Source organism: Vanacampus margaritifer, chromosome 10 (genome assembly GCF_051991255.1).
Source record: "Vanacampus margaritifer isolate UIUO_Vmar chromosome 10, RoL_Vmar_1.0, whole genome shotgun sequence".
Lineage (NCBI taxonomy): Eukaryota > Metazoa > Chordata > Actinopteri > Syngnathiformes > Syngnathidae > Vanacampus > Vanacampus margaritifer.
In genome coordinates, this window is record NC_135441.1 from 26,207,628 (window position 1) to 26,221,139 (window position 13,512).

Genomic DNA, 13,512 nt, shown 5'->3' on the forward strand with positions numbered 1-13,512 from the left:
ATTAATTTGAACTATTTCTATTAGTTTCACATTTTTTTCTACTTTTGTTAACAAGTGGATGGAAACCAGGTGAACTAATGAATACACACTCACTCGCACGCACACACACACACGCACATACATATATTCACCCACATACAAAACAAATATATATTAAAAAATAAAAAGGAGAGCAATGATGATGACATGTCAAATCGGTAAAATTACCGAATGAACAATACTGAGCTCTCCAGAAAGAGAAAAAAAAAAAAGTGGATGAAAACGTAAAAAAAAATATTGTACATTTAGAACAGATATAAAACTTGTGATTAATCGTGAGTTAATTATTGAAGTCATGCGATTAATTACAATTAAAAAAAATTATCGTCTGACGCCCCTAATTTTTTAATAATCATTTCTTTCTTTTTTTAATTAGGAGCATCAGGTGATTACATTTTTTTTTATTAGAATTAATCACATGACTTCACCAGTTAACTCAAGATTAATCACGTATTAATCAGAAAACACCGATGTCACAGCTACATTTCAGGATTTGGTTATTTTAGAGGAATCAACCGTTTATTATTGATATCTGAATTTGGCATCACAGAAACAGTTTTTTTAAGAACAAAAGGCGTACTAATCACAGAAATAAAATGCTTAATGGTAAATTTTTGTTTTTAGAGTATAGTCCTATTTTTGAAGGGGCAAAAAGCAACCCCCCTCCCACCCCTAAAAAAAGAAGTAATATTAGGAGAAAAAGTTATTTTAAATTTTCTCTCTCTCTCTCTTTCTCAAATAAGTAAATAAGGATGAAAAGTGTCGTAGAGTTTCAGCGCAAACATGTTCTTAAAATGTGACCCAACAAAACGTGACATTTAGGGGCACAGATTATTCCGGCGTCCTTGAAAAAGCCCATTTCCTCTGGATCCCCAAATTTTGAGAGCCCCTCCCCTCGGAGGAAAGAAGTGAGAAAGAAGTGACACCCTCAAAGTGGGTCACTCCACAGACTGACTTGCCGCCTTCACATGCTGCTGAAAACATGACGAGAGGGTTCAACGTTTTCCCCTGAACTTTGACCCCTTCCTCTCTGCACGCGAGAGGGCATGAAGCGTGCGTGCAGCTCTCCAGAGTGTCGACGTTATCTTCTCCGGTAATGAATCTTGTCTTGTGGAAGCAGGATGCAGCTGGGGGCCGGGTTGGTCACAGTAGCTCATTGCCCGCTTTCAAATACATTTCTTTCCCCCGCCGCACTCCTCGGAGGGACGCGAGCGCGAGAGCCGATGAATAATTCCGATGGCACCGTACGCGACTGCACCCTGTAATGGTTCACTAAATAAAAACATTAATTCTGTCTGTAAGCACATTAGCGCTTGCCCCCCCGCACACAAGCAATTAAATAACAATTTCAATGTGCTAGATCAAGTCTGTTTAGAGGTTGTGGGAGTTCACGGGTTTTAATTTTTTTAATTTGACCTCAGCTAAGGACATAATATAATTTTATGAATTTGTTTGTTTGCATGTAATTTCCTGGCGACTGTTTTGATGTTATCCTGGAGTTGTAATTGTCATTAAAATAACACAAGTAATGTGCAGAGAACTCATTTACACCTTGTGACGTCCACCTGCCGAGGAACTTTGTTGATATCAGTTGCGACGCGTCATTTACTGATTTGCTGCCATCTTGTGGCCTCTCGTTACCGAGGAACTTTGTGGAAGTGAATCGTGGCGGTTCATGCAGGCTTTGCCGCCATTTTGTGACATCCTTGGTGTCAAATGCTGAAGTTGAGGAGCTTAATATAGTGCTTTGCTGCCATTTTGTGTCATATCGGTGCCAAGGAACAATGTTGAAGTCAATTGAGGAGCTTCATGCGCCATCTTCTCGCAGCTTGATACCAAGGAACTCTGAAGTGAATTGAAGAGCTTCATGTATTGCTCTGCCGCCATCTTGTGGCATCCTATTTTGTCATGGAACTATGTTGCAGTGAAATGAGTAGCTTCATGTAGGGCTTTGGCGCCACCCTGCTGTCAAAGAACTGTGTTGACGTGAGTTGAGGAGCTTAATGTAGTGTTTTGCTGCCATTTTGCGGTATTTTGTTGGCATGGAACTGTATTGAAGTGGATTGAGGAACTTCATGTAATGCTTTGCCGCCATCTTGTCGCACTTATAGATAAAGTGTAAACCTTTTCAAGGAGATCAAGACAAGCTGCAGAAAACAAATGTTTGGTTTAATGGAAGAATAACATTAAGAGCCAAAACGGCACGAGCAATTACTAAAATGTTTTCTCTCTGGTGGTATTATTATCGGTAACATCAAATCTGTTTTCAGCGCACACACTCACTCACGCACTCCATGTCAGATAACATCTTCCTCGACGCCAGAGCCGTGATTGTGCATTTTTTGGGAAGATCACGTCAAACTTTCAACCAGACTCATCCGTGCAGTTCGCCGGGAAAAAACTATTTGCTGGCGCCGCCACTTTAATCACCGTGAGGGTTGTAATTCTGATTCACATCGCAGACCTCCGTAATAAAGAGTGCAGCGATCCATCAATGCCTCAGGGCTGACTTCCTGTCGCAGCCTAAACTAGTCTGGACTTGACCAGGCTTCAGTTGGGCCAATGCACACTTTGGGGCTCCAAGAGAAATGTTCCCGAGGACCCTCTCGTAATCGTAAAGCCAATTACACATAATGGTTACAAATATTCACAAAAAATAAATGAAAATACATCATTTGAATTCCTTGTATAATAATAATAATAATCATCATCATCATCATAATATTGAAAAAAAAACTATATAATTTTTTTTAAAGTAGTGAAAATAGTTACTTTGCCTGTTAATGAGTTACTTAAATTATGAAGTAATTCAATTACTAACTCTACTTTTTAAGCAAGTAATGTGTAACTATTACTAATTACTTCTTAAAAGTAACATTCCCAACCCTGCCCCCAAAACAATTATTTGAATAATTGTCTACTCTTTAAAAAAAATAAAAAATAAGAATCCACTTTTGAAAGACGTTTTCAGCCAAAAATAAATCATTTGTGTCCATTTTGAACAGTAAACGTCTATCAATGCGGTCCAAACGGCGTAGGTTGATTGTGTTGTCCAGGTCTGCTTCTTGGCAAGATTGAAAACTTTGCAACAGAGAAAATTGATGGAAGCTTAAGTCGTGGAAGGGTTTTCACGCTTCACTGCTCCTGGGTCAGGAGGTCCTGACAGTGGGGGAGCTCTTATCTCTTTAGTTTTTTTTTTTTGGACAATAATCGCAACTTGACAACACATGATTAATGATTATCACTTTGCTTTTTGAAATCACCTGAAATTGATACATTAAAGTATATTGAACCGTCGCACATTCCTAGTTTTGCTACTTTCCTAATTTCTTCGGGTCATTGTCCATCTGCACTGTGAAGCGCTGTCCAATCACTTCTGAGAACGATCAGAAAATATAGCCCTAAAACACTTCAGAATTCACCAGCAGTCACATCATCAATAATTCGAAGTGAGCTGCTGCCATTGGCAGCCATACTTGCCCACCGGGCCACGGAACAGCTGCGCAGCCAATTATCCCGTTACGTTCGGTCCCTGTGTACCCAAATGGTCGGCACGTATACAAACTCTTGTATTTCATTAAGGTTCACCTGATTTGGCTGTACAGTAAATACCATCAAATTAAAGCTGAACGTCTGCTGTTAAATAACATCTGGTTTTCATTTCAAATCCATTGCGTTGGTGCTTGGAGACGAAAGGATGAGAATTGTGTCTATGTTTTAGTAAATGGAAGATTCTATATTATCCATTATTTGGTTTGGTCCAATGTCGGATGTGTTGGAAGGCTCGTAATGAGTAGTTTTCCCCAAATTTACGGTAAATAAGATTGAAATGTCTTAATTCACACCATTCTCTTTTTTCATGAAGTTTTTATCGTCCTCCAATTCAATTTTTGGAGTTACAACCACATTTAATATATATATTTTCGTTTCTCCGGAAACTGGTTTCATTTGGAAGTGCAGCCATTCCTCACAGAAGCAAACGCTGGCGGAATTGTTTATTATAATGACTATAATAAATGAAAAAAATACATTGCAAATTAAATTGCGGATTGCCACAGTAAACGAAGAGAAAAACGAATGAAGTCCACATCACCACAGCATTCATAAAAACAAGCGATTATATATATAAACATATAAACATCTTTTGTTCTATTGCTTTGTTTGCTTTTTAATTTCGCACAACACTCTTAACCACATGAATCGTAAACAGGTTAAAGGAATTATTGGTATTTCAGTGATTATTCCCATGCAAACACTTTTACAAGAGAGCAAAAAGGCCATCACAGTTCATTTTAATGACAATGGCCAGCAGTTGTCTTCCTTTTTTTTTTTTTTTTGGAACCAGTTGGATGAAAGCTTCAGCGCTTTATGAAGCGTCGTCTGGCCGTCACTACCTATTCAATCTGTTTATAAAGTGGACAAAATAAATGACAGTCAGTCATGATTTGCTATCACCCCAGCATGGATTTTATATAGTTGTAACCGGTTAAAACACGTTTCATGACCAGCTAATTAAAAACACACCAATGGCTTGCTACAACATGTAACAACCATGAACACCTTTGGTATAAAATTATTTGGTTTAGTCCATTACTGGTTTTTCCATTTGGACCAAGAAACTCCACCTCAAACCTGCTGGACGTCTGGTAACTCCTTTTGCTACATTAATAATGCCAAGCACATGTTAGCTTAGCTTAGCACATGCTTTAGCTTAGCCTAGCACATGCCTTAGCTTAGCCTAGCTCAAGAGGAATAAAGCAAGCCCATGGCATTACGTGCGAATGTTTTTTTTTGTTTTTTTTTGTTGTGTGATCCAAATTCAATTGGATAACGTCTATCTTATTTGCGACTCGAATGAAGACAAGTGCAATAGAAAAAAATAACGATGGGTGATATTTGACTGTAGTTTTATAAACAATTGGCCCGGTTGGGTTTTCTACGAGCAAGAATTTCTCTACGCTAAGAATTGATAAGACATGAAAGCACAGTAGGCTGCTGGACATTTCGTGCTCAGCAGATCGGTCCAGTTCTTGCACAACGCGACGGGAAAATGTACCGATTGATCTGACAACTCTCTGACTCTGACACCATTATTGTATTGTGCCTCTTTTTATATACACTTTGTTTCAAATTTATTTGCGGCGTGTGAATGTGTGCTCTTTTTAATTGTCCCCCCCAGAGTATAGCAACAGTTATTGAGTAGAAAAACAATCCACTGGTCCCCACAGGATGAAAAATGGCGCCGATCCACTGGCGTGAGACATGCTCGTCAGAACACAATGAACAGCACATATCATGAAGACAAATTATAACACAGCCGGCCCGTCACACACTAAATGTCACCTCATTAGTTTTTGTTTTTTTTCCCAACAGCAAAGGCACAATGAGACAAATTCCCTTTTTTTTTTTTCTCGAACTCTGAACGTTTGGGTTTGGTAACAAAAGGTTGCACTGGCTGTGAATAATGTGAGTGTATGGCTCTGATTGATTGTCCATCTGCACCCGTAGACAGCTTTCTATTTTTCACCTCCAAGTGTAGATGACTGAATGGTAGCCTTCACAGGTAACAGTCAAACCAGAAACTGAGTGTAAGCATTCGGCGCTGCTTGAAGAAGCAAGATGGTGGCACAACACAACAATCGTGTCCCAATACTTTTGCTCACTTAAGAAATGGTGTGTTAAAAAAAAAAGAGAAGAAGGTAGGAAACACGCAACCACTCCCACTACAGCTGTTTGATATATACCGTAGAAATGTGGCTTATGGTATAGATTTGGACTCCACCAAAGTATTGCGATATCGCTCGATGATGTCATCGATGTGAAAATGGCTTCAAGCATGTCTGGCGGAAATTATGCATCCATGTCAAACAGCTGCGCAATCACTTAGCTTACTTTCCCGGCTTTTCTGGGACTGCTGTCGGCATGCTAGCCTCTAAGCTAGCTATCGTGGCGAAACACTGTCCCGCTAGGGCTATAGATGTTTGTTTGCTGTTTTTTTATTATTATTTTTTTTTCCCAAATCCATACTATGCTCCTCAGTAGTCTGGGTCGGTTGTTCTCCCCTCATCCTTCCTTATGTTTCTCCTTCGTCCAATCCGAAAACCGGGGGCGGTTTTAGGTGACCCGCCAGGCTTTGCGTCTCCCTCATTGTTTAACCATGCCTTTCAGTCGGGTTCGAACTGTATTCAAATTTGTTGTAACCTAGTGCAATGACAAAGCTGTTCTGATTCTGTTTCTGTACCGGGTCGCCTAGTGGGGCTGCTCCAACATGCTTGTGACATGAGTTTGACTGACAGCCACCCTTCCACTTGCTCACTTGTCATTTGCACCCACTGGCGGTTAACGGGAATAGTTGGACGCAGGCTGCACTTCCTGCACCTCACACTCACAATGTGAGACATTCATCTGTTATTTGATCTTTGATTCCTCGTTACTTATTCCTCCCTGAGCCCATTTCCCTACTCACACTCGTTCTCAAGTATTCCTTTGTCATCTGGGGGGGGGAAAAAGGCTCCTACTGTGTGTTGCCATGATAACGGCTAATATGTCAACATGAGGATATCACACGACAGGATTTATTAGCTCGTAAATAAAGCCCTTGTGAGCTAATTGCTGAATTGCATCTAATGAAGACTGACTGGATACTGTAGCAAATGTTTTTAGCCGTTTTAGCTTTGAAAGTTATCCACTATGTTAATGTAGTAAGTCAATCATTTGGATAGCTGAAGATTGATGCGCTGAATGAAATAAAAGGCTGCTGGCTGAAGTGGAAAACCCGACAGAAGTCCTTTCAGACGCTCTCTTTGTGTGTTAAATTTCATAATTTCTGGGATATTGATGCGAATTTCTGATCGCCTGTCCATGTCTTTTTTGCCATTATGTGTTAGCACTAAACTAGCAGACTTTGGTTAGACACAATTATATGGCTTGGTTGAACATTTTGGTGCTTAAAATATACAATGTTTAGTTCTCTTTTGTTTGATGTGTCAATTTTAACCCTGGAGAACCCAAGAACCCTTTTCTTCTTTGGAAAATTATGAATTATAAATTAAATGACTGCTATAAGTTCACTGAACACCAAAATATATGTTTTTTCAATGTTTTTTTTTTCAATTTATTCCCTAATTTAGGATTAGGGCGAAATTTGACCCTTTGGGATTTAGGGGTATCATTTCGAAAAATCTGAAAAAACTGTCAGTAAACTATTTAGAATTTAAGAAAACAATCAATCAAATACACAGCTACATTGAACAATATCATTTTTTTTGTTTTATTTGTTGCATTTTAGCCATCTTGTCACCACCACTCTGGCTCATGTAAGTGCAATATTCATCCACTAGATGGCCCCATGCAGGGGTCAGAAGTGGCACTCTGGACTTTTGAAGTTAAATTTGTAAAAAAAAAAAAAAGTCTTTGTTAATTGAGTAGCAGAATTTATAGGGGCCAAATTTGACCCCGTGGGTTCTCCAGGGTTAAAGTTCATCAACATCAACTGGGAGTTGCTAATAAACAGCTCGAACCGAGTAGCATTTGCCTGAAATTTGGAGAACTGTGCGACTGGAACGCATCCCCTGCGATAGCCGTGTTTTGTTAATTGACTGTCGACCAGCTCAATGTCAGCTGCGATCGGTTGACTTGCAACCCTAATGAAGACAAGCACTGTAGACAATGGATGGATGCGTTCCAATGTAGGGCTAAATTGGAATTTCCATTCATTCAATTCGCAACGTAGGTGACCTTGTATTTTCAACTTAATGTAGACATTTAAAATCCTCCTCTGCTCTCAAGCTAAAACAACCTCTTACACCTTCAATGCAAACATTCCTTAATTATCCGTGCGTGTGGGCGGCGGCCTTTTCTCCTTGTCGTCGGTCGGGCCGTTTCTGACGACCACCAAGCCAATTCCAATCTTCCCGGCTTTCCGTTTGGTTTGATTCAATTAAGCGAGCACGACCCCCCCGACCCAGCCCCCACCCCACCACCCTCCTCGGTGTACGGCCCGCCATCCATCAGACGCTATTTCATGCCGGCGGAACATTGCAGGGAGTCTTTTCTGAATGAGTGCGCGCTGACTCCTGATGACAAAATGCTTCATTATCCGTTTGGCGTGAACGTGACAGGGGAGGGTTAACGCTGTGGATGATGAATGGCGCGCTTGTGCCACAAGTGTGCGCGAGTCTGCTGTCCCATTTGAATTGACAAGTGACTCGGGCGGGCTTTGCGGCGAAAACTCTCGCGGCTCTTCACCGCTGGTAAGGAGGTTGCGGGCAAATGCGGGAGATGGCCTCGTCCTCCTCCACCTTGGAGGGATGTGCTTTGACAACTGTTAAGTGTCGTCCATGTAAACGCAGGCCGGCTGGTTGGATTTTGCTGTCTTGCGGGAGGCAAAGTGGAAATTAAAAGGAAGGTAGAGTTTTAACTACTGTGTAAAGTGTCGGTGAGTTTTTCAGCAAATACATCTTATAAAAGTGAGTGCACCCCTCATTTGTCTGTCTGAAGATGTTTAATTTGATTTTTTTTAATGGCAGAAGTTTGTCCATGTAGTCCATTAATGGCTGTTCAGATTTTGGTTCAGCGGACTCAATTTACTAACTAAAGAAACAATGTTAAACTGTTTCCAGATGTCTAAATTTGAGTTGTCAAACAATTACATTTTTTAATCAAGTCAATCTCATCTTAGAATTTTGATCATGATCATGATCACTTAACTCGTTTGCTCCCAAAAACATATAAAAACGTTCTATTTTAAATATTGTCATGGTCCTAAAAACATATTTAGATTTTTTATTTTTTTTTATGCTAGAGCATACAGAAGGATACAAAGGGCTTTGATGTAGCCTCTGACCTGAAGATGTCGCTTAAAGCAATGATAGTTATTACAAAAAATGGCCAGTGGGTATCAAAATATGTTTGGCACTCTTAACTCATTTGCTCCCCCAAAAAACAATAATGTATATATTAACATGCTCCCAAAGATGTATTTATACGTTGTTGGTTTTTAATGATTTTTTTAATGCTAATCCAAAATCCAGTAAAACAGCCGGGAGCAAAGGGGGTTGCTTCAGTGAAAATGGCGAGCGAATGGGAGTGAATGAGTTAATTAAAAAGCCTTTTTGTCAACACATTTGAAGAGCACTTGTTAAGTGTTAATTCTTTCGACATTCATTCCCGCTGTCAATATAAAGGATTATCTGCGGTCAAAATTAATAGTGTGATTAATCTGCATTAATACATAATTAATGTGATGATTTTTTTTGTGGTTAGTCAATGAGTTAACGCTTTAAACTTTGACAGCAATAGTCTAAATACATGCTAATTTGTACAGATAACAAAACTCAATGCAGCTCTGCTTACCTGATGGCATGGGTGTGGCACCTGTTGTGAATCTTGGTGTTGCTGCATGATGGAATCACTTCATGGTAGTTCGGGCTGCCACTTAAAAGTCTCTCAGGATCTTCTCCGCAGCCTAGCTGATGATGTCATGGTTGGAGAAATTCGGTGTGTGGGCGGGATTACGAAATTGAGCTCACAGTAGAAGAAATAGAAAACTCAAAATGTATTTGGTTGTTGTTACTCCAGTGACGCAACTATTTGTATAAAAGCCATTAAAAAAGGGAGATTGAATCTTGATTTGTTTCCGTGTGGTAACAACTCTCCAGAATTTTGTCACCTTGCTAAAATAATAGCCTAAGCATAGGCATTTTCCTCATTTTTTTCCCTCCAGAAATTATGAAACATTGAACCGAATAAAGATTATATTGTGTTTATTGAGAATTATGATGTGGCTGATTTTAGCAGATGAGGCGATGTTTAATGCAACAAAATATTTTTTGGGGGGGTCAAAAATATGACTGAGGCTATTTCTTTTAGAATAGTATGCGCGAGCACACACGATACTTCTAGAGAAATGATTGAAATGTTATGATTAAAGATGCAGTTTGAAGATCCGTTTTGGGTCGAGATATTCGAGTGGCTGGATTATTCATGTGCATATTTTATGGTTAATCAAAACCTTTTGCTTGTCTGAACGCTGTCTTTACTCTTTCTTTAAAAAAAAAAAAAAAGAGAAACCTCTTATTATGCCTCCCACTGGGCGTCCCTAAATGAAAATCCATGACAAGCATAGATTATCGGCTTGTAACTAATAGCTGATTTTCAGCGAATGGGAGGATGCTGTTTATTGAGCGCACGGTGCGAAGTCGCTGCATCTCAGCCGTCGGCCCGGCCCATGAAATGTGTCAGTCAGCGCGTCGCCTGCGAGCTGTCTCGTCGTGATTTTCGCTTGCGCACCCTTGGGGGGGACATCACACATCGACTTAGCATATGGGCCCCATTAAAGCCATGAACTATTCTGTCATTCACTGCTGTGTAAACACACATGCACTTGCAAACAGTGGCAGCGACGTTGAATATTTCCTCTGAAATAAAACTATAATGTGAATTATGAATGCCGCTTTTCTACTTGTGAAAATAGTTCAGCTCATTCTTTTCCCTACTTGGCGCTGGCTGCCAGCTTTGCTATTAAACTTTCATATCTGTTTTTCACTCAAAAAGGAGCGCGCTCTCTATCTATATTTCTTCTGTCCACCTCAGACACGTCGAGTTGACGTTTGCTGCCAAAAACTCTCTTAACGTTAACGACGAGCTCCAAGTCTGTCCAATAACAGTCGATGAGGATGTCAGTTGTTTATTCACATGGTAAAAACCTGCCCTCAAAAGCATTCGACTGACCATGGAAATAAAGTAATAAACTTTCGTAGGATAAAATGCATTCAGGGATGAGCATTAGTGCTGGACACGGGACGGCGCTGATTTACCGGCAGGACCGCCTCCGTAGATAACCTCATGCATATGGCGGCCTTTTCTGATTAAGACTCATGCATTATTCACCCAGTAATTAAGCAAAATGATTTAAAAAAGGTTTTAATGTTAACAAAAGTGGGGGGGGAAAAAAACAACCTCCTCCTTAATGTGAATTTTTATCACTTCACCCAAACGTAATGGCTTCTTCACTGGCTTGTGTCCCAGACGGCAACAAAGTCGGGTGTTCAGCAAAGAATCGAATGAGGATGCAAACATAAGTGAAGGCTCTAAATTGTTCTGCTTGGTGGAAACTGCCAACCAAATAGTGATGAAACAATCAAAAATGATATTCTTTGTTCTCCTACCTCGATTTTGCCGAGGCACACCGTTGCCATGACGAACTTCTCATGACACACCATCAAACAAACGTGCCATTCCTGTCGTTTTGTGGATGTGGATACAGAGGCCACACTAATGGATTATTTATTCACTATTGATGGTGTTTAACCGCCTTAAATAAAGCCTATCATGAAATCTTACCGGTCAATATACAAATCAAACTTAAAAAAAAAAAAAGGGAAAGTGAGTACAAATTAAGAGGAACAGACATTTTTTCCAAAACTAAATATAGAACAAAACAAAAAGAACAAAGTATTTCAACTCAAGGTGTCAGATTGTAAAACAAAATCATCTCAGTCTGTGTATTTTATTTCATTTATATATTTAGTACATTAAAGGACAAACTGTTGAATTATTTTATAGAATTGTGACATTTTGTTACATCTTGACCACTCGCTGTTGATTATTTTTTTTGTGTTGATGAGGGGCAGATATGACAAGTTTTACTTTTTTCTGTCCCCTTTCTTTTCTTTTTTTTTTTTTTTTTAAAGAGTGAAATAACAATTTGAAAGGAATTGAAACACAAATCGTTTGTACTTTGCTGGTATGTCTTGAACTTTTGACAATCACAAATGTACAAAGTGTGAATTTTGGGCCTGTTTGAAACGGCAACGGGTGGATTGTACTTTCTGCCTTATAGTGAAAAGAGTATAACAATTTTTCTGCCTTTCACTATACAAAGTTATCATTTTGGGATCATTTCAAGAGGTTGGAAATTACTTAGACAATTACTTTGGATTTACTAGGACATATTTGTCGCCTGGTTTTGTTAAAATTTTTTGGATGCTGATATCATCAAGGAAGGCAATGAGAGCATACAATGCATTCGGGCCGATCAACGTGAAAAAATGGCATGATGGCGGTTGATTATCAAGTGTGAGTTTATGAAGTTGAATCCAAATAGGGCAGGGAAGGCATCCCTGAGGAACACCACAATTACCAACAGGACTCATCAAGATGAGTTCATACGTCTCAATTGGTGATGTACTACTGCTTATACTAAAATTAACTACCAGAAGAATGTAAACTGTTTGTTGTCAATTGAGCTATTTAATGTATGCCGAAAAGATCGAGACAGATGCGGAAGAAGGCCTAATCTATCTAAAACGGTTGCTTGTTATTATACTAGCTTAGCCGCATGTGACTTGACAGTCTTGAAAAATGGCTTGATGGCGGTTGATTATCAGGTGTGAGTTTATGAAGTTGAATCCAAATAGGGCAGGGAAGGCATCCCTGAGGAACACCACAATTACCAACAGGACTCATCAAGATGAGTTCATACGTCTCAATTAGTGATGTACTACAGCTTATACTAAAATTACCTACCAGAAGAATGTAAACTGTTTGTTGTCATTTGAGCTATTTAATGTATGCCGAAAAGATCGAGACAGATGCGGAAGAAGGCCTAATCTATCTAAAACGGTTGCTTGTTATTATACTAGCTTAGCCGCATGTGACTTGACAGTCTTTCCTGGATTCAACTAGTAAGTATGCCAAGATTGCCATATAAAGAAAGGTCACAAGTAGAAAGGTGACAGCGATAGCCTGACTTGCCACCGATCTAATTGTGTGTGCCAAAGAGGCCTAATTTAATCCCCCCAACGCTCCCATTTGACAGCAAATCTGGCTTTGTGCAATGCTACAACACTATTCCGGCACGCGCCAGAGGCTCTCGGAAACTGCCTTTGCAGTCCTTCGGAGAGGAGCAGCGAGGACACTCATTGGCATTCTCCTCCCAACGTTGCTCCTCTTGCCAGGACCCGCTGCCCTTCCTGTACTTTCATTTTCCAGGTCACGGAGTGCTCTCCGCTGACAATAAATCGCCGGCAAAGCCAAGTCTTAGCATGGCCGCCGCGCTCTGTCCATCCCGCTCAGCTAAACCGTTACTCCGAGCTGCTTGTCGCGGCGTTTTATTCACCCTTACGGCGGCAGTGTGGACTCCAAAAGACAGCTGTTAAATGTGCCCCCCCCCCCACCACCACCCCCACCTATTTATCACATCTATCGGTCCTACGGTGCCTTCTCTGACTCCCTTTCCCCCTTTTCCCCCCCCCCCGGTAGGTGTTGCCCACTAAACCTGAGAGGATATTTCTCCAGTCGCCGCCGCCGCCGCCGCCGCCGCCGCTGTCACCATTACTCCGCATCCAGGCCTCCCGCGTCCCTCCTCCCCCTCGCGCAGCGCAGCCACAGAAGCGTTGGCTGGATTCCAGGGAGGCTCCGATCCTGCAGCCACTTCAGTCACGTCTTCACCGCTGGGTAACTAAAACCAGG

At 40.6% G+C, this 13,512-nt stretch overlaps 1 protein-coding gene across 5 annotated transcripts in view; it reads left to right on the forward strand.

Annotated features, from left to right (window-relative positions):
* The window catches only part of drp2 (dystrophin related protein 2), a 171,481-nt gene that overhangs the window by 36,087 nt on the left and 121,882 nt on the right, over positions 1–13,512 (forward strand). For 4 of the 5 annotated variants that reach the window (XR_013295678.1, XM_077578695.1, XM_077578698.1 and 1 more), the window contains exon 2: positions 13,303–13,497. The exons of the other annotated variant lie outside the window; for it this stretch is intronic. The gene's annotated coding sequence lies outside the window, so the exon portion shown is untranslated. The remainder of the gene's footprint in view (positions 1–13,302; positions 13,498–13,512) is intronic. 5 annotated transcript variants of the gene reach the window in all.